Source organism: Cervus elaphus, chromosome 8, assembly GCF_910594005.1.
Source record: "Cervus elaphus chromosome 8, mCerEla1.1, whole genome shotgun sequence".
NCBI lineage: Eukaryota > Metazoa > Chordata > Mammalia > Artiodactyla > Cervidae > Cervus > Cervus elaphus.
In genome coordinates, this window is record NC_057822.1 from 37,015,528 (window position 1) to 37,037,963 (window position 22,436).

General features: G+C 35.9%; 1 protein-coding gene and 1 non-coding gene across 17 annotated transcripts in view; both read right to left on the reverse strand.

Moving 5' to 3' along the window:
• The window catches only part of MAP2 (microtubule associated protein 2), a 284,810-nt gene that overhangs the window by 207,705 nt on the left and 54,669 nt on the right, over positions 1-22,436 (reverse strand). The window contains exon 2 of one of the 16 annotated variants that reach the window (XM_043910198.1): positions 6,771-6,820. The exons of the other annotated variants lie outside the window; for them this stretch is intronic. The gene's annotated coding sequence lies outside the window, so the exon portion shown is untranslated. The remainder of the gene's footprint in view (positions 1-6,770; positions 6,821-22,436) is intronic. 16 annotated transcript variants of the gene reach the window in all.
• Positions 8,487-8,593, reverse strand: LOC122699052. Its single transcript, XR_006342538.1, has one exon. It is a non-coding gene; the product is annotated as a U6 spliceosomal RNA (small nuclear RNA).

The following is a 22,436-nucleotide window of genomic DNA, read 5'->3' on the forward strand; positions in this document are numbered from 1 at the left end:
CTATTTATATTCTAAAAGTCAGCTTTCTCTATATTTGAATTATAAACTTTATTCAACAAATATACAACTTTTACTGGAAGACAGAAAGAAGAGAGCGAAAAGGAGAGAAAAAGAGAGGGTAGATGTACAAGTATAGACACAGATGTATGTGTATAATATAGTAAGTTTTTTTTTTTTTATTCAGCTCTTCAAACCTATTTTAAATAAATTTAAATAGTAGAAAGAAAAGTAAACAGAGTCTCTAAAGCAACATAGGTTGATGGTCACAAGATATTGAATAATATGGAGTGAAACCAAATCCACTTTGGTTTACTAGCACAAAATGATTTTCCAACTAGCATTTTTACATTGCTAAATAACTAGAAAGAATAAGCTCAGAAAAGGCAGACAATTTTATCTGCTTTAATAGGAATGGCCTATAAAGTATGCCCAAAAGCAAAGCCCTTGTGCTGTTCATTGGCAAAACCGTCCAACATGAGCATGCATATCCATGTATCTATCTAATGTATATGTATTATCCCTTTTTCTATTATATGTATATTCCTTTTTCTGCTATGATGATTTTTCTATCCTTGGATGAATAACTGATGATATTTAGTAAGTCTCATGTAGACTTATAGAAGTTGAGGAACAAGAAAGCATATCCGTTTTTAATAATATAAAGTTCTTACTTTGCAATAAGTAGGCCATAAAAGAAATAAAAGATTTCTAAATGAATGGACTCCTTCTTACAAATGTACTTCTTATGTTTTTAAATTCTCCAAACTGCCTTAATAAGATAGGCCCAAATAAAGCCATGATATTCTTTAAAGAAATAAATGGTCTGCAAAAAGATCAGCTGTACCATTTTTTGGAATGGCATTCATTCAGATGAATCCAGGAAAAGAATAAAAATCATCGGGCCCATGACTTAAATCCATAGGATCGATTTCCTAAGTATGAGGTTTGTATGAAAACATGTCCAAGGGGTTGTCTCTTGTAGCCATTTGATACTACATACATTTAGCTAAGACAAAAAGAATCAGCTAGAATATATTTTTTCTCATGTGGGAAAAACGTATCTGTTATTTGTTATTTAAGATATTTCCAATGGGTTGTGTTTTCCTATTTGTCCTCTGGGGCCTCAATAAACCTATTTCCTCAGTATGTTAAGACTCTGCCAAAAAATTAAAGAACAATTCTGTAAAAATATATTCCTGAGGTATTTCACTGGCTCACATGAGGAGATTGAGAGGTTGACAGCAAGTTTACCTCTCATCCCCACCCCCCTCCTCCCCACCCTTCCCTAACCCTAACCTAACCATTCCAAATCATGTCATGAAGCTTATTTGTTGATTGTCATGTTTGTAACAGGAAAGGATTACTTTTAATAAAAAAGGAGAAAATAAGTACTTATGATGCTTCAGATTTCAGAAAGCTGCACAAAAGAAAGCAAATTCTCCAATGACTAACTGGCCTTTCCAGTCTAATAGCTTTGTATCTCTCCTTAAAATGGTAAAGAAATAAGTAGGCATTCTACAAATCTTTCCAGAATCTCAAATTCACTTTATCACGTATCAATATAACAACTAGAATTCCAAACGTGTTTTCATCCGTAAGTATATTATATCATTCTCAATGTAGGAATAAAGTAGAAAGACAAAGCAATCACCCTTCTCATACCTTTACTTTTTAAAATTCCCCAAATTGAACCAAGTAATTATTTCTGCTTCAAATGTCTTTTGTGTGATATGTTTAAAGTCCTTTGCTTTTTTTGCTTAACTCTCTTCTATCACCAAGAGAAAGAATACAGTAGGTAATAATTATTATCACATATATACACACATATAAATATATAAATGGGTTTCCCTGGTGGCTCAGTGGTAAGGAATCCACCTGCCAATGAAGGAGATGCCAGTTCCGTCTCTGGGTCGGGAAGACCCCCTGGAGAAGGAAATGGCAACCCACCTCAGTATTCTTGCCTGGGAATCCCATGGAGAGAAGAGCCTGGTGAGCTACAGTCCACGGGGTTGCAAAAGAGTCGGACACAACTTGGCAACTAAATAACAGCCACACACACACACACACACACACACACACACGTGTATTTTGCTTACAAATATGTAATAAAATTGTTTGTTTTTGCTTCTATACTTTACAATTCATTCAATTCAATAAGCATTTTCAGGGTGTCCACTCCTACGAGGCCCTACCAGGACAGAAGGCACAGAGAGAGGAACCCCAGATTCTGAGTTGCTAGGGAAGATAAGACATATCTGGAAATATTCAGAACATATAACATAAAGAACCAAGAGTGAATGCTATAAGAGCCCTGTGAACCATCATGAGGCGAGTTAGAAGATAAACAGAACTTCTTGAGGTGGTAACTGAACATTGACTATGTAGCTGGTCAAAGGCTTGTTTGCTTGACTCTGGAAAGCAAACCACTGCAGCTTACTAGTAAGACATTAATGGTATCCTGAAAATATTAGCATTTTATACACTGTTTTTTTTAAGTGAAAGTCTGCTAAATGTTAAAATATGCTGCTTAGTTTGTTAACAGTATCTTTAATAAAAGAAACAACACCACTCAGTAGAGCATAGAGAAATTACTCTCTAATCAGTTTAAAAATAAAATATTTATATCCTGACCTCTTCTATTTTATATTTTATTTTATGACAGTAATTTAAAGATCTTCATTGGTTTTATTCCATCTTGGGAGAAATACCAGAAGGATTACTCATGTAAAAACTATGAAAAGAAAAGAACTTTGATAGAGAATTTAAAAATGACTTGAAATCTACCCTATTTAAGGTCCATAAGTATGCATTATCTTATTTAATCCTTAAATGAAGTATAAGTTATTTTTATTCTAGCTTTAAAGATAAAATAATAAAGTCAGACAACTTTTCTACAAGGCATAAGAATTCAAGTCAGAGGGATAAACTAGAATAAGAAGAGAGATCCAGGTCTGGGCAGAAATAATGAGATACTGAAAATAATCTGAATGCTCAACAATGAGTAAATGCTAAAAAGAATTATGGAATAGGATGAAACATTACACAGTCATTAAAACTGCATTTTCAAGAAACCAGGAGTAACAGGATACAAAGTTTAACTTCAATTTTGTGAAAATAAACAAGTCAAAATCTGGAGGGAAATATACCAAAATACTGGTCGCAGTATAATAAAAAAGAAAACAAATTTAAAAAAATGAACTCACCTTGTTTTAAATGGGAAAAAGTGTGGTGTAAAGTGTTTTTAAGAATCAGTATCAAGCTTGACTTTATAGTTTCTGAACTTTACTCTGATTCTCTTTTGTAATAACTTGAAATTTAATTTTTTTCAATCTAAATTCAGTAATACTATATTTCATAGAATCTAAGATACAACCCACTGTAAGACACACTTTATTTGCCACCTAGAAAGAAAAAAAAATTGCCGATTTAACTATGGTAGTTTTTGATTTTACATAGTTTAATGTAAAAATGTGTATCTTAGAGTTGATGAAATACTTCATGGACATTTAAAATTTTTTATTGAGGTATAATTGACATACAACATTATATTAGTTTCAGGTGTACAACATGATTTGATATTTGCATATATTGTGAAATGTTCACCACAGTAAGTCTAGTTAACATTCATCACCATATACAGTTACACAATTTTTTTGTGTGTAAGAATTTTTAAGGTTTAGTCTTCTAGAAACTTTCAAATGTGCAATATACTATTATTAACAGTAGTCTCCATGCTATACATTACATCCTAAAAATTATTTTATAACTGGGAGACTGTAAATTTTGACTGTCTTCTATATCTGCTTTATCCATTGATCCATTGATGGACATTTAGGCTGTTTCATGGGTGTGCATATTTTTTTCCAATTAGTGTTTTCACTTTCCTCAGATAAATAGTCAGAAATGGAATTGCTAGATGATATGACAGCTCTATTTTTAAATTTCTGAGGCACCTCCATGCTGTTTTCCATAGTGGCTGCACCAATTTACATTCCCACCAACAGTGCACAAGAACTCCCTTTTCTCCACCTCCTCTCCAACAGTTATTTCTTGTCTTTTCGATAATAACCATTTTAGCAAGTATGAAGTGGTTTTGATTTGCATTTCCCTGATGATTAGTGACATTGAGCATCTTTTCATACACCTACTGGTCATCTGTATGTCTGCTTTAGAAAAATGTCTGTCATATCCTCTTCCTAGTTTTAAATAAGAGTGTTTGTTTTTTGCTATTGAGTTACATGTGTTTCATATATATTTTGGATATTTGCACTTCACAAGACATATGATTTGCAAACATTTTCTCCCATCCAGGAGGTTGCCTTTTCACTTTGTTCATGGTATCCTTTACTGTGCAGAAGTGTACGCACAGTTCTGATATTCCATTTTAAATATAGCTATCTGTAACTTGGAGCTTCCCTGATAGCTCAGTTGGTAAAGAATCTGCTTGCTTTTATCTAGCAATACTAGTCATTTTACTCAGTTAATATTATTATAGAAAAAGAAGCTTTTCTATGAGGGAAACCGCTTCTATCCTGAAGCAAAAGAACCTAGCTCTAGTTAAGAAAAGAATAGTAATTTTCATTATATATCATATTTTGTGTTGAGAATCTGGTTATTTCTGGTGAACTGATGTATCCTTCAGAAGCCTTGTCACATCTAGCTGCTTTTCCAAAACATAATTTAGATAATTAATTACCAAATTGAATTTAAATATCTTTTCATTCTCAGCTGGAAAGAGAAACAATACAATATGTTCATTTGGGAAGACTTTGTAATATGAGAGATTTAAATATGTTTCCATTTCTATGAACACTGTATATTTTAATCAATATATTTATTTTGGAGTATGTAAGTCATCCTGATTTTTCACAGTTAGACCAAACACATTTAAATTATGTTCTCACTCCCACAAAAGAAATTCTTCATATAGAAAATGAATACAGGATTAGATTAAAAACAGGTTTTGTGTATTACTCTTATAGTCATTTACTTTTCTATTTAACAAAATTTTTTAATTTCTTTTCCTTTTACATGTTTCTTTTCAGTTTTTTGTTCGTTTCTGAAGAGTAGCCAAAATGAAATGAGATTTCAAGTTGTGATGTTGACCATACCAACCACAAACAAAAATCCAAAAGGAAGATGACAAAATACAATTTACTTTTAATTAAAATTTAAAAACAAAACTTCATATTCAACCTTGTGCATTGAAAATATTCCTGATTAAAAGATTTCTACTTTGCAAAAATCTCATTCTAGCTGTTATTTCTACTGGCAGATGGGTAGAAGCTAGCAGGGAAAGAAGAGTAGCAAAAAGTCCAAAAAGTCTTACAAGAATTCCATGTTTAAATGTGTGCAAGTTTACATAGAATATGCTTAGGAGTGAATATGAAAGGAAACCAGCCTAAATGTCCTCAATAAATTCAACTCCAAATTATATGAACACAAAATAAAGTAAATGCAGGTTATAAATTTAACTCTCACTTTTAAAGACATCTCCCTTTTTCTCCTTATTAAGTTGCCAATTATCAGTAGGCATGATTCCAACATATCTTATTTGCTACAGTCTATCAAGATTTCAAGGATAAGAAAACACAGTTTGTACATGAAAAGGAAAAATAATAACAGTTTGTGTGTGTGCACATGTGCGTGCACATGCATGTGAGACAGATGTGTCGGGGGTGGATGAATGAGGTCAAAATTGAGGCCAGAAAAAGTAACATATTTACTGTGTGCCTGCTATGTGTTGCATGCTAAGTCACGTCAGTCGTGCCCTGTGAGACCGGATGGACTGTAGCCCACCAGGCTCCTCTGTCCCTGGGATTCTCTAGGAAAGAATACTGGAGTGGAATGCCATGCCCTCCTCCAGGGGATCTTCCTAACCCAGGGACTGAACCCAAGTCTCTTAGGTCTCCTGCATTGGCAGGAGGGTTCTTTACTACTAGAGCCATCCAGACACTGCAATTTGAAGGCTAAATACCTGATTAATATAAGCACAAAGGAAAAGCCAATGTTTTTCTTTTTGTTAAATTAATAACCAAAAACCTATACAAAAAGTTTAGCAACACCTGGCATTTTGCTCTTTTATTAGCAACAAAAGCAATTATTTTATTCAGAGTTTAGTTTTGTTTTTTTTTTAACTATGAATACATGGTCTAGAGAAGAAAGGAGAAGGAAATAAATGAGATTCTAAGCCTATTGATGTCAGTGCCCTCTAAGGCTCTGTTATTATTCTAAATTCCATTAAGCTAGTTTTGAGTCTCCCCTAAAACCAATTAACAAGGAAACAGAGCAAAAGAATGGCATCTTAAAACTCTGCTAATTAACTGAAATATGCAATTAATGAGCAATTTTTCAGCTCTACCATGCTTAGGAAATGTGGCTACCCAACTGTGGGCTTCAAAAGTATTTCCCTGCAAACAGAAAGCTAACCATTTTTTAAAACACTAGCCAGCGTTACAAAGAAGTCATACTTTTGATATGTTTATTAAATGAATGACTTAAAATTGGATCTTTTTCTTTAATCAAAATTCTGCAAGTAAGGCAGGTAAAAGAAATGAAACTTGATAATCAAAGAAATATTAACAAAGAAAACAAACACTGTTCAAGAAAACATGTCTGCAAATCTGAAATGTATCCAGTTCTCACCAAGTTACAACTTTCCTACCACACCTGCAAAAGTAAGTACTCTGACTCAAAGCTACAAAAGCTCATCAAAGCCTCTATTTAATTTCACAGTTTATTCAGAATTAATATATAAACACATCACCAACCTTAATTCCAGCCAGCAGTCATAAGACAGGCTGGATCAGATCAATAAAATCTGAAAGATAAACAGAATAACATATCATAAATTAAATCAATTGAATGATTTAGCCTTTTACTTTAGTAAAAAGGAAGATGAAGTTACTTGAATCCTCACACATAAAATTTACTGGCTGACAATACACCCACATCCATTTACAAGGGCATTACGTAGTTATGAAACTTTAAACTGATATATCTTCTAGATTTTACTTAAAAACATGTATTAGATGTGCAAATTATATACTATTCTATTTTCAGCAGTTTCTATTTAAAATAGAACAATGTTTATGCTTATATTCTAAAACATCAACCATAAATATTTTTTAAACAAATTCTGTACTGAAAATACTACCACTTATCTTGAAAGATGTTTAATTAAAAATAATAAAACTGATGCATTCAATCCTTAATATAACTTAACATCCACAGACAGTCTGCAGATTATAAGTGCAGGATCAACAATCTGTTTGACTGATGCAGACCATGGGATCACAAAGAGTCAGACACAACTGAGCAACTGAACAACCCAACCATCTGTTAAAAGGCAAAAGGCAAATAAGATGATTCCAATGGCAACCTAGCAATCTTATTATTTTCTTGCACCTAAATCTTGCCACCAAATCTTGCTGAGAAGTGTGTTGTCAAGTGGAAGGAACGAGAAAGTAAACCAAGGACAAAAGCAAACCCAACTTCTGTTCCAAAAGTCAGCCTGTATTTTGAACATTTAGTAGAGAAAATGACTTTACAATGACAGAGTGGGATTCTTGGCTTGCTGCAGGGAGCACCCATGGATAAATCTCCAATTTAAATAAAATAATCGTTAGGTTCTAGAAGTGTGTTTGTGATTAACTGGTTAGAAGTTGGAATATGTTCCACGTGGTATTGTTAGAAATGGTTCATTATTAGACTCAGAGGTTAAGTCCAAAAGATAATTAACCTAAAATCATGATTATTTAATGAAAAGAATAAAGTAATACTCGTATATTCAAGATAATATGTTAATTAGCTTGACTGTAGTAATCATTTCACTATGCATATGTATATCAAATCATGCTGTAAACCTTTAATATATACAATTTCATTTAAAAATATAAAAGAAATACTAGCAAAAAATGATTGAAAAGGAAACTCTTTTTTAAAAAACTTGTTATTTTACATTGGGGTATAGCCAATTAACAATGTTGTGATAGTTTTAGGTGAACAGTGAAGGAACTCAGCTTTGCTCAGTTCAATTCAGTCGTTCAGTTGTATCCGCCTCTTTGCAACCCCATGGACTGCAGCACTCCAGGCTTCCCTGTCCATCATCAACTCCCGGAGTTTGCTCAAATTAATGTCCATCGAGTCGGTAATGCCATACAGCCATCTCATCCTCTGTCATCCCCTTCTCCTCCTGCCTTCAATCTTTCCCAGCATCAGGGTCTTTTCCAATGAGTCAGCTCTACACATCAGGTGGCCAAAGTACTGGAGCTTCAGCTTCAGCATCAGTCCTTTCAATGAATATTCAGGACTGATTTCCTTTAGGATGGACTGGTCTGAGTTCCTTGCTGTCCAAGGGACCGTCAAGAGTCTTCTCCAACACCACACTTCAAAAGCATCAATTCTTCAGCACTCAGCTTTCCATCCCATTCAGTAATGCCATAGCTTTTTTTTTTTTTCTTTTTCTTTTTTTTTTTTTCTTTTCTTAAAATATGGAACGCTTCACGAATTTGCGTGTCATCCTTGTGCAGGGGCCATGCTAATCTTCTCTGTATCGTTCCAATCTTAGTATATGCGCTGCCGAAGCGAGCACTGCCATAGCTTTTTAAGTTCAGTTTTTGACAGTGTTTGTGATATAAAGGCAAATACTAACATTGTATTAAAACCAATGCGGAATAAGAAATAAGAATGAGTGTCCAATCTGGCTCTTAGGTTTGAGGGCTGGTCAGTACCCAACAAGCACACATATCCCATATTAAGTAACTGTGAGTTTCTAAGTATAAAATACAAATTTTTTTTCTTATTTATATGCATTATTTTTTCAAAAGGTGACTAAGTTAATACCTAAATACTTTTTATGCTAATTAAACAAAACTGTGAGGTATTTCTTTCAGCCTAGGGGTGCCATGAAAAAATTACCAAGATACTCAGAATGTCATAAACTGAGAAAGTCTGGGACACTCTCTGTTAAGCATACTGTTTTGTTTTATTTCAAGTTTGCTCCACAAATTTAAAGAAAAGAAAAATCAGGAGAGATTTTCTTTTCTTTTCTTTTTTTTTTTTTTAGAAAAAACTAGTAAAGAGAGAGATATAAAAGGAGAGGGAGAAATTATTTTCTTAAAATAAGAGAAAAAAATACTAGGAGCCTGAGAAGGACAGTGGTTCAATACACTGCACATATGTCACTGTGTGTCCATGGACATGTATGTGTGCATGTTCATGTGCACTTCTGGGCATGTAAGAGGTAGCTAAAATAGTACACATGAACACCAGGGGGCGAAAGACAAAGAACTAGGCATGGCCTACGGTACATGTATACATGTTAACCACAGTGACCATATGTCACTATTCCCTAAGAAAAAGTGGTTCCCCTAGTTGCTTGGAGTCAAGGAATAACTGCATAGAACCAACCACATGTTAATTTATGTGCAATTTTAAGTCTCAACTTACCATTTGATCACAACTGCTTCTTGCTAAGAGTTTTTGGCATACTAAATTGATATCCTGATATCTTTAGACTCAAATAGATTGGACTTTATCTGTTCTGCATAAGCTTTCAAATATATGTGTGCATGCTCAGTTACTCAGTCATGCCTGACTCTTTGTGACCCTTTGGACCATGGCCCACCGGGCTCCTCTGTCTATAGGATTCTCCAGACAAGAATACTGGAGTGGGTTGCCATTTCCTCCTCCAGAAGATCTTCCCAACCCAGGAATAGAACCCAGGTCTCCTGCATTGCAGGCAGATTCTTTACCAGCTGAGCCACCAGGGAAGCCCATCCTGTCAAAGTAAAAACTAAATGAGACTTGTAGAATTTTTCAAAAGTCAGGCTTTACAATTCATGAACCTGGCTACTTTATATGATCCATAGTGGCCACCTGATGGAAAGAGCTGACTCACTGGAAAAGACCCTGATGCCAGGAAAGACTGAAGGCAGGGGGAGAAGGGGATGACAAGGACAAGATGGTTGAATGGCATCACTGACTCAATGGACATGAGTTTGAGCAAGGTCCAGGAGCTGGTGATGGACAGGGAAGCCGGGTGTGCTGTGGTCCATGGGGTCACAAAGAGTCAGTCACGATTGAGTTACTGAAAAACAACAACAACTGTGACTAGGAAGATATTCTGACCTATCCCCATCACTGTCCCATCAACCCATCCCCATCTCCAAAAATTTTTATTCTCTATTTAGTGTAGCATATGTGACACACGAACTCTGTTTAAGATATCAGTACTATTTCAATTATGTGAACTTTGTATTTGAACCCACTGGCTTAGCACACAGAAGAATGTCAATAAGTGATTGTTAAATGAATGAAAGTGCTTAGTGTCACACTTTTTCTGATGTGGCTGTCAAATTTAAAGAAATGGTTGAAAATTGCCCTTTTAGCAGAGATAAGGAAAAACAATCCCATCCGTGACCTACCTGATTTGCATTGAAAATGTGGAATATAAAAGTTCTGAGGGAGAAGAGGTGTTCATTTCTGACCTGGTGAACTCACACTGTCTAGGGAATTTTGTTTGCTTGTTTGCTTTTCTTATCTTAAGGGCAGCACATCCATTTGCAGTGCCTGGAGCAGCTGCTTTGTAAAAAATTCTCTGAACCTTTTATTTCCCCACTCAACCCAGTTATCAAGCAAATAGGCACAGAATAGCGACGATTTATGTTGCCCTAAGGCTCAATCCTCACTGTGAACATCTGCCATTTCACACACAGAGGTCAAGACTTTTTGTGTAGTATTTTGCTAAACAATGCCTTCAGCATAACTCAAACGAAATTCTTTTCAATATAGGATTCAGCATCTGCTTTTAGGCAGCTTAACTTATCAGCATATTGAAAGCACCACTTCTTCATCCTCTGAGTCTCTTTCTCCACACCAAAAAGGCAGGGAACATGTCAGAAAATAATCTTGAGAATTAATTGCTAAATCTTTCTTTCCCCTCTTTATACAATGAGAAATAATCTTACATCGGTCTATTATACATCATCTTGTGATGATCAGGTTGAATTATAAACTCAATACCAGGCAGCAGTATTCCTGTTTATTTACATCTCACAAAGAATAAAAATGGAAACTAATAGACATATTTTTGCTATTAGATTAACAAAGGTCAACTCTCAATTGAAAAACCTTTCACATTTTCTGTACTTCTCCCTTCTTAAAGTTACACAAGAGTCTCAATGAAAAGAAATTATAACTGCCTGAGTCATAGAAAAGTTACTGCTTGAGCTTCACTTGACATACAAATGTAGGGAATACTACAGTGTGCAAATTAAAATTAAAAATCGATTCTATTTTTAAAAATATATTTAAGTGCTTATTATTTAATAATAAGTACAATCCTTATATTTTAAAATACAGAACAGTTTTAAAAATAGTATTGTTTACTATTTCAAAGATCAAAAGCTCTTTGTCATCTAAAAGCTTAGTTAGAATCTAGTGGGACAAGGTAGTTACGAAAAATCAGAAGACAAAAGGCAATGATACAAAGCAGAATATACTTTTTGTCACTAAGAAATATCAACAAAGAGCTAAGGGACACTGCAGAACAAAGGAGGAGAAAAATGAAATCCTATTATATAAGGATAAGGATTCAGAGGTGCATTTGAGTTGAGCCTTGAAGGAGGCAAAGGATTGTGATAGGTGGAGACAGAATGGAAATGAGACCAACTCAGACAATGGACTCAGACAAAGGACTTAGCAGTAAAAAGTAATGAAAAAAGCAAAGACCAAGGGGTATCTGGAGCCCCACCTAGCTGGAGTAAAATACACAAGAGCAACAACTGGGTCAAAGTCTAGGTTGGGTTTGTATAGGCAGAAACGATCTTGAATGACAATCTGAGGCGAACAGAGAATTAAATATATTTAATTTTGCCCACTTGGGGAAGGAAATGTTAACCCACTCCAGTATTCTTGCCTGGAGAATTCGGAGGAGCCTGGAAGGCTACAATCCATGGGGTCACAAAGAGTTGGACACGACTGAGTGACTATCACTCACTCACTCAATTTTGTCCACTAAAGTGAACCACTGAACGTTTACTATTCAAGAATGACATGATTAAAATATTTAAGTGATATCACTGTGTAGACTGGATCAGAGATAAGGAGATATTAAAGAGTAGACCATATAGGTATCTCCTTCAGAAGTCCAAGTGGTGGGTAAAGAAGTGTCAGTTTGCGTAGAGACAGTGTTGATGCAAAGAAGGAAGAAGGCTCCAACTACTGCAGATGCAAGCATCTTAGACTGCTCAGGCTATATAGCAAAATACCATATGCTGAGTGACTTAAACAATAGAAATATATTTCTCAAAACTCTGGAGGCTGGAAGTCCGAGATCAAGATGCCAGTTCAACCAGGTTTGGGTAAGAGGATTATAGCTAGCTACCCTCTCATTCTCTTCTCCCAGTCATTGTCATATTAGGGAGCCACCTCTGTGACCTTATTTAACATTAACAGACAAGAATACTGGAGTGAGTTCCCATTGCCTCCTCCAGCAGACCACATTTTGTCAGAACTCTGCGCTACGAACAGTCCGTCTTGGGTGGCCCTCCATGGCATGGCTCACAGTTTCATTGAGTTACACAAGCCCCTTTGCCATGCAAGGCTGTGATCCAGGAAGGGGAATATTCTGAAAACCTTATTCCTAAATGTAGTCACATTGATGGCTTAGGGCTTCAACGCATGAATTTTGAGTTCAGTCCAGGGTAGTGTGTATAAGTAGTGTGTAATAACCTATGGGGCTTAGGAACTGGTTGGCTATGAAAAGGCATGTGACAGAGAAAAAGAGCCAAGAGAATTCTGAGGGTTAGAGACAAACAGACCCCCATAAAGATGTTGTTCTTAGAAACAGGGAAGGCTAAAGGCAGATGAGGCTGCTGAGCAAGAGGAGAGGGTGATAGGTTTTATTTTTTATACACATTGTGAGTTTCTGGCAGGATAATCAAGGGAAGGTATGCATCAGAAAACTAAAGGGTAGATTTTATGTGATGTGCAAGAGTGAACTCTTACCTAACACTGAAAAAATACAAAAAGGAATGAACATTGTGGAGATAATAACTGGGCTAAAATACATCAATATCGGGTCAGAAATGTATGTTCCAAATTATAGAATTAGGTTGTCTAGCCAGGCCACATTATTGTATATTTAATCACACTTCTCCTGGATAGACAGGTATAGAGCACCGGCTGTATGGTAGCCCATATTATTTACAATGAATGCCACATCCTGTCTGCTCAGGCTGTGGGCTGCTCTGGGTCAGCGACCCAGCAAATCCACATTTGTATCTCAGGCACTTAGAGTGGTGTATGGCACAAAGTCGGGGAGCTATAAGTGCAGAATGAGTCACTCCCGGAAAAAGGAGGCTGAGTCATGGGCACTCCAACTAATTTCACCTCTAGACTTTGTATTGTTCACATAAAATGACACCGTTGGAAGAGAGGCACTAGCTATGATGCCTAATGGAATGTTCTGAACACATAAGCTGACATGTTCCCTGTAGCTGCTGTGACAATGCTTGGAAGTAGAGATTAAGGGTAAAGAGGACCAGTTCCACGCTGGGATTTTGTATCTACCCATCTACTGTCACAACACGGCGGGGGAGAAGGGTAACACAGCAACTCAGCAACTAGAAAGTATTAATAGCTACCCATTTAAGTTGCAGGAGTTTTAAATGCTCAATTATGGAGTCTGTTTTATGAAAACCACAGTACTATCCCTAATACAAAAACAATGATAGGAGACAATCCTTGTTAAATATAACCCAGACATTGTACAAACTATATTGCAAACATTATTAATTTAATCCTCACAAGAACAAATAAAGCAGACATCATTATTTCCAAGAGGAAACTAGGCTTATAAAGATTAAATCCATAGTACCTATGGATTGAGCTTTCCCAGGTGGCTCAGTGGTAATGAATCCATCTGCCAATGCAGGAGACTGGGTTCGATCCCTGGGTTGGGAAGATCCCCTGGAGGAGGAAATGGCAACCTACTCCAGTATTCTTGACTGGAGAATCCCATGGACAGAGGAGCCTGGCAGACTGCAGTCCATAGGGTCACGAAAGAGTCAGATACAACTTAGCAACTAAACAACAATACCACCTATGGATTAAGATTGCTAATTAATTAATTTTATAGAAATATCATTTACTAAGGCAAAAATGACAACTTTAGTCAGAGATTAGGTGAAATATATACATATCTGGTATATGGCCTGTGTATATTTATATATGCTTTTTTCACCTTTTGCTTTTAAGTTTACACATTCATGTGAAAGTCACTCAATTGTGTCCAACTCTATGTGACCCCATAGACTGTAGACTGCCAGGCTTCTCTGTCCATGGAATTCTTCAGGCAAGAATACCGGAGTGGGTAGCCTATCCCTTCTCCAGGGGATCTTCCCAAACCAGGGATCGAACCCAGGTCTCCAGCATTGCAGGGGGATTCTTTACACTCCTGAGTCACCAGGGAAGCCCTTAGACACTCATGTGTCTGTGCAATTCCTCAGAGAATTCTGGCATAATCAAATTCAGGCAGAAATAATAAAGGTAATGCTTTGAAAACACTGTAAGAAAACAGTTGACAAAATTTTGAAATGGAAAGACCCCAGACTCCTGTCGTTCTAAGCAGTTTTAGTGGGACAAAAATTTTGGAAGATGCAGCATTTATTAAGAAACTTTCTGCTGCATATGTACAATTGAATCTCTTTGCTGTACATGTGAAAGTAGCACAAAATTATAAATCGATTATATCCCAATATAAAGCAAAAATTAAGCTAAAATGAATTCCAAACTCAGAAAAAAAATATAAACTTTCTGCTGACACTACCTCAAAGGTCTACAGCAAAAGGGTCTAATATATTTTTATCCCAGATCCTTCCATTTTTTTTTCTTCCTTGTAATATTTGTGTTTGGATGTTAGGCATATAAATGGTTTAAGCAGTTGATCTATTCAAGGCTCATGATGAAAAACACCAGTAAAAAGTATGGTTTATTGAGAGCCAAAATGCATCTGAATAATGCTATGTTTATTTTGATAATGAGATAGTACATGAGTGAAAATGGAATCGACAAAAGCCAATAAATTTATTTTCTGCAAGAAAGCCTATCTGCTAGGTCAGATCATTAGTCTTCAAAATCTAAGGTTTCCTTTGAAATGGTTTTATAGCAAAGTGAATGCACAATCAACTATTTGTTCAAAATCTTTAATGGAGCACCTTTAGATTAATACTTGGATTTACAGCTGAGATTTGAAAAGACGTGAAATACGTGTGAGTACCCATTGAGCAGGAGGTATGTACGCTAAGTCTAACATCAGGGTGCTTTTTTCAAAGATTAATCCTACAATCTAGATTTTTTTTCTAATTCAGAAAGTACACATTCTCCTAAGATTATTAAAAAGTCACTTTGTCATCTCAGTAAAACCTGAATTTCAAAGGAATGAACAACTATAAGGCAATCCTTAAACAATGAAATAAATCTGTTCCCCAAAGCTCTAATTTCCTGAAAACCCTAGTACATGCACTAAGAAGCCAAATTGGAGCATTCCACACATTTCTGGACCCACTTCTCTGAGTCAAAAGCTTTCTCCAGGGTGAACCCAGGTATATTTAACTCCTGTAGATGTTATTGTTATAAATAATTTCCAGCATAATTTAACTAATTTAATAAAAGATGTCAAACCCTCAAAAAGAGGTATAAATGGGTTGACTTCAGAATAATTTATTATATAGAAAATTTTCATCAATTTTAATATTCTTGTTGCATTACATGCTATATATAAGGGACCAAAAATGAGGTCAGAATTTATATATTACAACTGAAAATCCTATTTCTGGAACAAATACAGCTACAACAAAAGTTAGGATTTCCTATAAGTCTAAAAACATTCCTGTAAAAAACATCTGCTGTTACCACATGTAAAATGTTAAGTAGTTTTTCAGACTCTGTCATCCCTCAACTGTCCTAATTAAGGGTTAGAGCTTCAAATTTTCTCCAACATAAAGTAGACCAAAAAGCAGTCCAGTAGAATAAAAATAGCTTAAATTAACTGCACATCTTTTCCCTACTCTTCACATACAGGTAGTCCTAGACTTATAATCTGTTAACCATTTATTTAAAACTATATGGAAAATATTACAAACGGTGGTTAAATTCCTAATCCAGTCTACTTAATCCTTACTCTAACTGAAGTAGTACCACATAGCTAATTTGAATGTTTTATGGTCTGACTGTGATCCAAGACACAGCTTCATTATTTTATCGTTAAGAATGTGTTCCCAAGCAAATGGAACACACTAGGGAATTAGTTATACACTCTCTTAACCAATGACTGTTGATTTTTAAAAAAACTTTTATTTTGTATTTTCAAGTAACAATGTTGTAATAGTTTCAGGTGAATAGCAAAGGAATACAACCATACATATACATGTATCCATTCTCCCCCAAACTCCCCTCCTATCCAGGATAACTAATGATTTTTGAATAACTGTGTCATGGCAGGCACTCTTCTAAGGACTGGAAAATAATGACAGGCAATAAGTTATGGAAAGTTTTCTGCCCTTTTAGAGGTTGATTCCTCCAGTGAATATAAACACATAAGAGAATGATGACCTCTATGAGGAAAATAAAGCAGGGTAGGGGGTGAGTGAATGAATTGTGGTGGGAGCTTTCTCCATCCCCAGCTTCAGAAGCAAGAAAGGGGTAGAAGCTGAAATGCCATTTATCACAGCAAGAAAGCTAGACCTTCACCGATGCTTTTTCAGATGAAAATATTTCAACGGGCAGATGCCTGACCTACAACTGTCCTTAAGTTGAAAAGTATAAATATAACAAATACATTTGAATTCTGAAAGTGCACAAAAAGTACAATTTGGGAACTAGTGTGGGTTTTACTAATAGTGTTGGTACAACACAAAAACAAACATCTTGTATGTAAAGGACATTCGTTTTTCCACATATATAGCTTTGCTTAATCCTGTGTTGACCTAGATTCAGTTCACTCTGACTCATTATCAAATATGACACCTGCTTCCCAATGAAAGGTAATCTCTAGTAATAGGTTATTTTCAATTGCTAGCTTGCCAAAGTGCCGAATGTCATGCAAGAAAGTAAATAATCCAGGGACCAAAGCAAACAAATAACCTAATGGTTGATCTCCTCATGCAATGAAATGCTTCCAAATAATAACATGTGCTTCATTTCCAAACTTTTAACATAATCAAAAAAAAAAAAGTTACAGAAGGTGGAATCTGTAACCCATCCATAAAGAATTGATAAACTCTTCTTGCTTGGGTCAGGGACAAAATCGTTTATAACACACCACTGATTGATAAAATTCCTCTCGGCACACACATCTTCAACCAGTTAACGGAGAGGGGAAATAAGCTTTGACAGCAGTCGGGCAACACCAAAACACTGTCCCCTGTGACTCACATGAACGCAGCAGGCTCGGCGGGTCACCTTGTCACTTCTCAGAGCGCTCGGTGCTTGATGGACCCAGCGCACAGCAGAGTGAGTGGACACACTCCTCGGCACTAGAGAAAGCCAACGGGCCCTTCCCGTCTGGAAGGAGGAACTCAATTATCAACGTGGGTTGTGTGTGTGTCGGGCTTGCATGCTGCACAACTGCTATTGTGTTCCCATCTGCCAGTTTCAGTGAGCTATGGAAACCCAGCCAGAAGATTTAAGTTCTTTCACACACAATTTTTTTTAACTATTGCTAATAGTCGACAAAGGATGTTTAAATAATTGAGGAGGCATTATTTTCTAGCCAGTCCCAAATCAAGAAAGTCATGCTGCTAAAGGAAGAGTAAAAACACAAAATAAGTATATACTGATTTGCAGTAATTCATTCCCAAGCAAACTTACTGAGAAAGATAAGATTCAGTGTAATGAGGCATCAAAGAAACCACCTTGATTTCCCGGTACTGAAATGAAACACACCGGCCACATGTCAGTCACTTACTGTTGTAAGAAGGCAGCCTGTCCTTCCTATTGCACTCAGAGCAAGTCCATTTACTGATTTAACAGTCAACACAAATAGGAAACATAAGAGTGAAAACTTTTTTTTTTCCCGCAAACACAAATGAATTTTTCTTTATAATATCTTCAGATGGATTAGAGTGTCTAAGGGTCTTTACTTGTACTTCTGAAAATGAAAATGAAGCTTGAGAAGATTAAAGGAATGTCCTGAGGTCATCTAAATTGTCAGCAACATGATGAGGTCCAGCGCCAAGTCTCCTGATGGGATGATAACCTGGGTAAAGCTAAAGGAGCTGGCAGAAAACACCACACAATCAATCTTCCGGAAGGGCTTTGAGGCCTCTGTGGAAATCTGTCCCAGCTGTCACCCACCTTTCCAGGCTCCATGCATTGTATTTAATCTTCCCCATGACGAAAGGATGGTTAAAAGTAAATTGTGTGTGCTCTCTGAAGGCAAAGCACACTGATGTGACTTAGAAATTTTTCAAATGATTACTATAAAGTCTGGCATTGCCAGAGCGCAAATTGAGAGGCCAATTATGACATTTTGGCCTCAACTTTCAAAATGCATTTTTTTCCTATATATAAACAGGAACCATAATAGGTAGACTGTACCAACAAAATATAGTAATTTCAAGAACAATTGTTTTTCAACAAAGGGTAAATGTGCCATTAAATCTTGGTACCAGTACTAGTTAAAAAATCAACATTAAAACACAGTATACTTTTCAATACTAGGATTTTTTTTCTTCTTTTAGATTTATCTCACTTTTCAGTACTTGTAAGTTTTTTTTATAAAAATGAACATGTGCTATGTCTAGCAATAAAAATATAAGCAAAAATACTTTCAATAGATTCTTATAAATAATTTTTTCAAAATATTTTATAATTTTCCTCTGTTGTTACAGTATAAAAGTCCTGCAATAAGAAAAATATTCTAAGAATTATGGATCATGTTTAGTCATTAGTGTGATATCAATAATTTTAGGTTTTTAAGTCTGAAGGATACCTCCATGACTTTATTTCTAAATGCACCGTTTTGTTAACATGCAACTTTGTTCTTCTGGTTCTAAGTTCTAAAATAAGGATACTAAAATCCACTCCTACTTAATTGACAGGGTAAGTGTAGAAATAACAAGATAACAATCACAATAATAAGACAGTTACACCCTGTTTCAGGTGGTCATATTTCCTTAAAAAATGGCTATGATTCTAAAAAAGTAGATAGTTTCATTTTAATCGGATTACTATCATTTATTACTATGATTTATTACATACTATACTTACTATATTACTATAGTAAGTACTATATATAATATAGTATATTACTATATACTATACTTACTATATGATTACTATGATTTATTAGTATTCAAATTTCATTACTGTAAATATGTTTTAATCTTCTCAGTTCAGTCACTCATTCGTGTCCGACTCTTTGTGACCCCATGTGCTGCAGAATGCCAGGCTTCCCTGTCCATCATCAACTCCTGGAGCTTACTCAAACTCATGTCCATTGAGTTGGTGATGCCATCTAACAATCTCATCCTCTGTCGTCCCCTTCTCATCTCGCCTTCAATCATTCCCAGCATCAGGGTCTTTTCCAATGAGTCAGTTCTTCACATCAGGTGGTCAAAGTATCAGAGCTTCAGCTTCAGCTTCAGCTTCAGCATCAGTCCTTCCAATGAATATTCCAGACTGATTTCCTTTAGGTTTAACTGGTTTAATCTCCTTGCAGTCAAAGGGGTTCTCAAGAGTCTTCTCCAACACCGCAATTCAAAAGCACCAATTTGTCAGTGCTCAGCTTTCTTTATAGTCCAACTTTCACATCCATACATGATCACTGGAAAAACCATAGCTTTGAGTAGATGGGCCTTTGTTGGTAAAGTAATATCTCTGCTTTTTAATATGCTGCTGTATAGGTTGGTCATAGCTTTTTTTCCAAGGAGGAAGCGTCTTTTAATTTCATGGCTTTGGTGACCATCTGCAGTGATTTTGCTACTACTAAGTCACTTCAGTTGTGTCCGACTCTGTGCGACCCCATCCCTGGGATTCTCCAGGCAAGAACACTGGAGTGGCTTGCCATTTCCTTCTCCAACGCATAAAAGTGAAAAGTGAAAGTGAAGTCGCTCAGTCATGTCCGACTTTTCTCGACCCCATGGACTGCACCCTACCAGGCTCCTCCGTCCATGGGATTTTCCAGGCAAGAGTACTGGAGTGGGGTGCCATTGCCTTCTCCGGCAGTGATTTTAGAGCCCCCCAAAATAAAGTCTGTCACTGTTTCAATTGTTTCCCCATCTATTTGCCATGAAGTGATGGGACCAGATGCCATGATCTTAGTTTTCTGAATGTTGAGTTTTAAGCCAACTTTTCCACTCTCCTCTTTCACTTCCATCAAGAGGCTCTTTAGTTCCTCTTCGCTTTCTACCATAGGGTGGTGTCAAATGTGTATCTGAGGTTACTGATACTTCTGGCAATCTCGATTCCAGCGTGTGCTTCATCCAGCCCGGCATGTTGCATGATGTACTCTGCATATAAGTTAAATAAGCAGGGTGACAATATACATTTGCATGACAATATACAATATACATATATTTGCCTTGACATACTCCTTTCCCAATTTGGAACCAGTCTGTTGTTCCATATCCTGTTCTAACTGTTGCTTCTTGACCTGCATATAGATTTCTCAGGAGGCAGGTCAGGTGGTCTGGTATTTCCACCTCTTGAAGAATTTTCCACAGTTTGTTGTGATCCACACAGTCAAAGGCTTTGGCGTAGTCAACAAAGCAGAAGCAGATATTTTAGAAGCAACACAAATTCAAGGCAGTTCTCCCAGGCTATGTGCTTGAATCCTACAAATGGCTTAGAAGTTAGTGCTTAAGGATGTCTGAGTCTCAGTTTCCTCATTTTTAGAATGGTGGTAACTACCTATTTCCCAGAGTACTTTGAGGATTAAATGAGATAATGTATGTTCAGAGCTAATCAGAATGTTCAGCATATCACAGAGGCTCCATAAATAAATGTCCTTCATTCCATAACATGCTTGTGCAAGTTGGCTTACATCTTGTGACTGATACTTACTCTCACTAGTAATACACTGCCACATATGTCAAATTACAAAGAGTCGGCCTAGTTTTTCATAAGGTTGATTCTGATAGGCTAAATGTAGTAACACTGAAGTCAATTAAGCTGACATCAGATTTGATGGTGACATTAATGATTTTATTTAATATAAAATTTAACAATCCATGATTACTATCTTTTCTTTTTATCAACATAAACTTACACATTCACTTATGCAAATATTCCATGTGCAGTGTTGGATGCTACATGCTCTAAGAGACACAAGGCATGCAAAGCACCCCACCTTCACGCAGTCACAATTTAGTAAGAGCTAAAACACATGATCAATAGAACTACAAATACTATTATGAATAGATGGGGTATCAACAGTGATTCTACTCCTGTCTTTGAGATTTTGGTCAAATCACTTAACATAGGGAAACATAGCAATAGGAAGAGGGAGAGTGAGAACACAAGTCAGTGAGAACAAGAGTAAGTTCAAGACTAATGTAATGATTTCATCAGAACATCACGATCCTTTCATCCATGTACCAGCAGAACTTCCAAATATTTTTATTTTAAACTCACTTAAGATTTTCCCTATTTATACATGAAATATAATGTTGACTAGGGTAAATACTGATATCGAATCTTATAATTAACTTCAAATAATATGTTTTGACTGATACATAAAGCAGGGTCATGATTGGCCAGTTCCTGTCAATGGACTATAACAAAAGTAGGTATTAAGAAAAAAAAAAAAAGGCTTTAGAACATCTCAATTGCAAGCTACATTTTAAAGCAAAAACCGTGATTTCAACAACAAGTAAAGCAACACTAGCTTATAATCATGCTTGAATATTTTGCCAGGTATCCATAGACTCAGCCAGCAATTCAACACTATTCAAAAGTAAAATGCATAAGAACAAAAAGTATACAATACCCTTCTTGTATCTTGTGTAAACCAGAATCTAGTAATTTACCTCCAAATGGAATAAAAGATCCTAGTTAATAAAGCCAATTAGCTATAGTACCAAGTGGAGTCTACCAATCTAGAAGACTACATTATTACATTCTCAAGTTCCTTCTCCTAAGGAAGTCTCTCATTTTGGCTGAACATCATTATGCTTTCCTTTTGATACATTGATTGTATCAAATTTGATACACTGATTGTATCAATTGATTGATTTTAAGTTTTAATTAACTACTCTTAGTCAATGTGCATACTTCACTAAAGGTCTATCAGCTATTTCAGTCATGTACATTACTACTAGGGAATGGAGAGAAAAATTGTGAAAAATGTCAAATGCAGCTTCAACTGTCACACCATAATTAAATTTATGTGATTTATTGAAGTAAAACAGAGGAAACAGTAGCAGTAATAA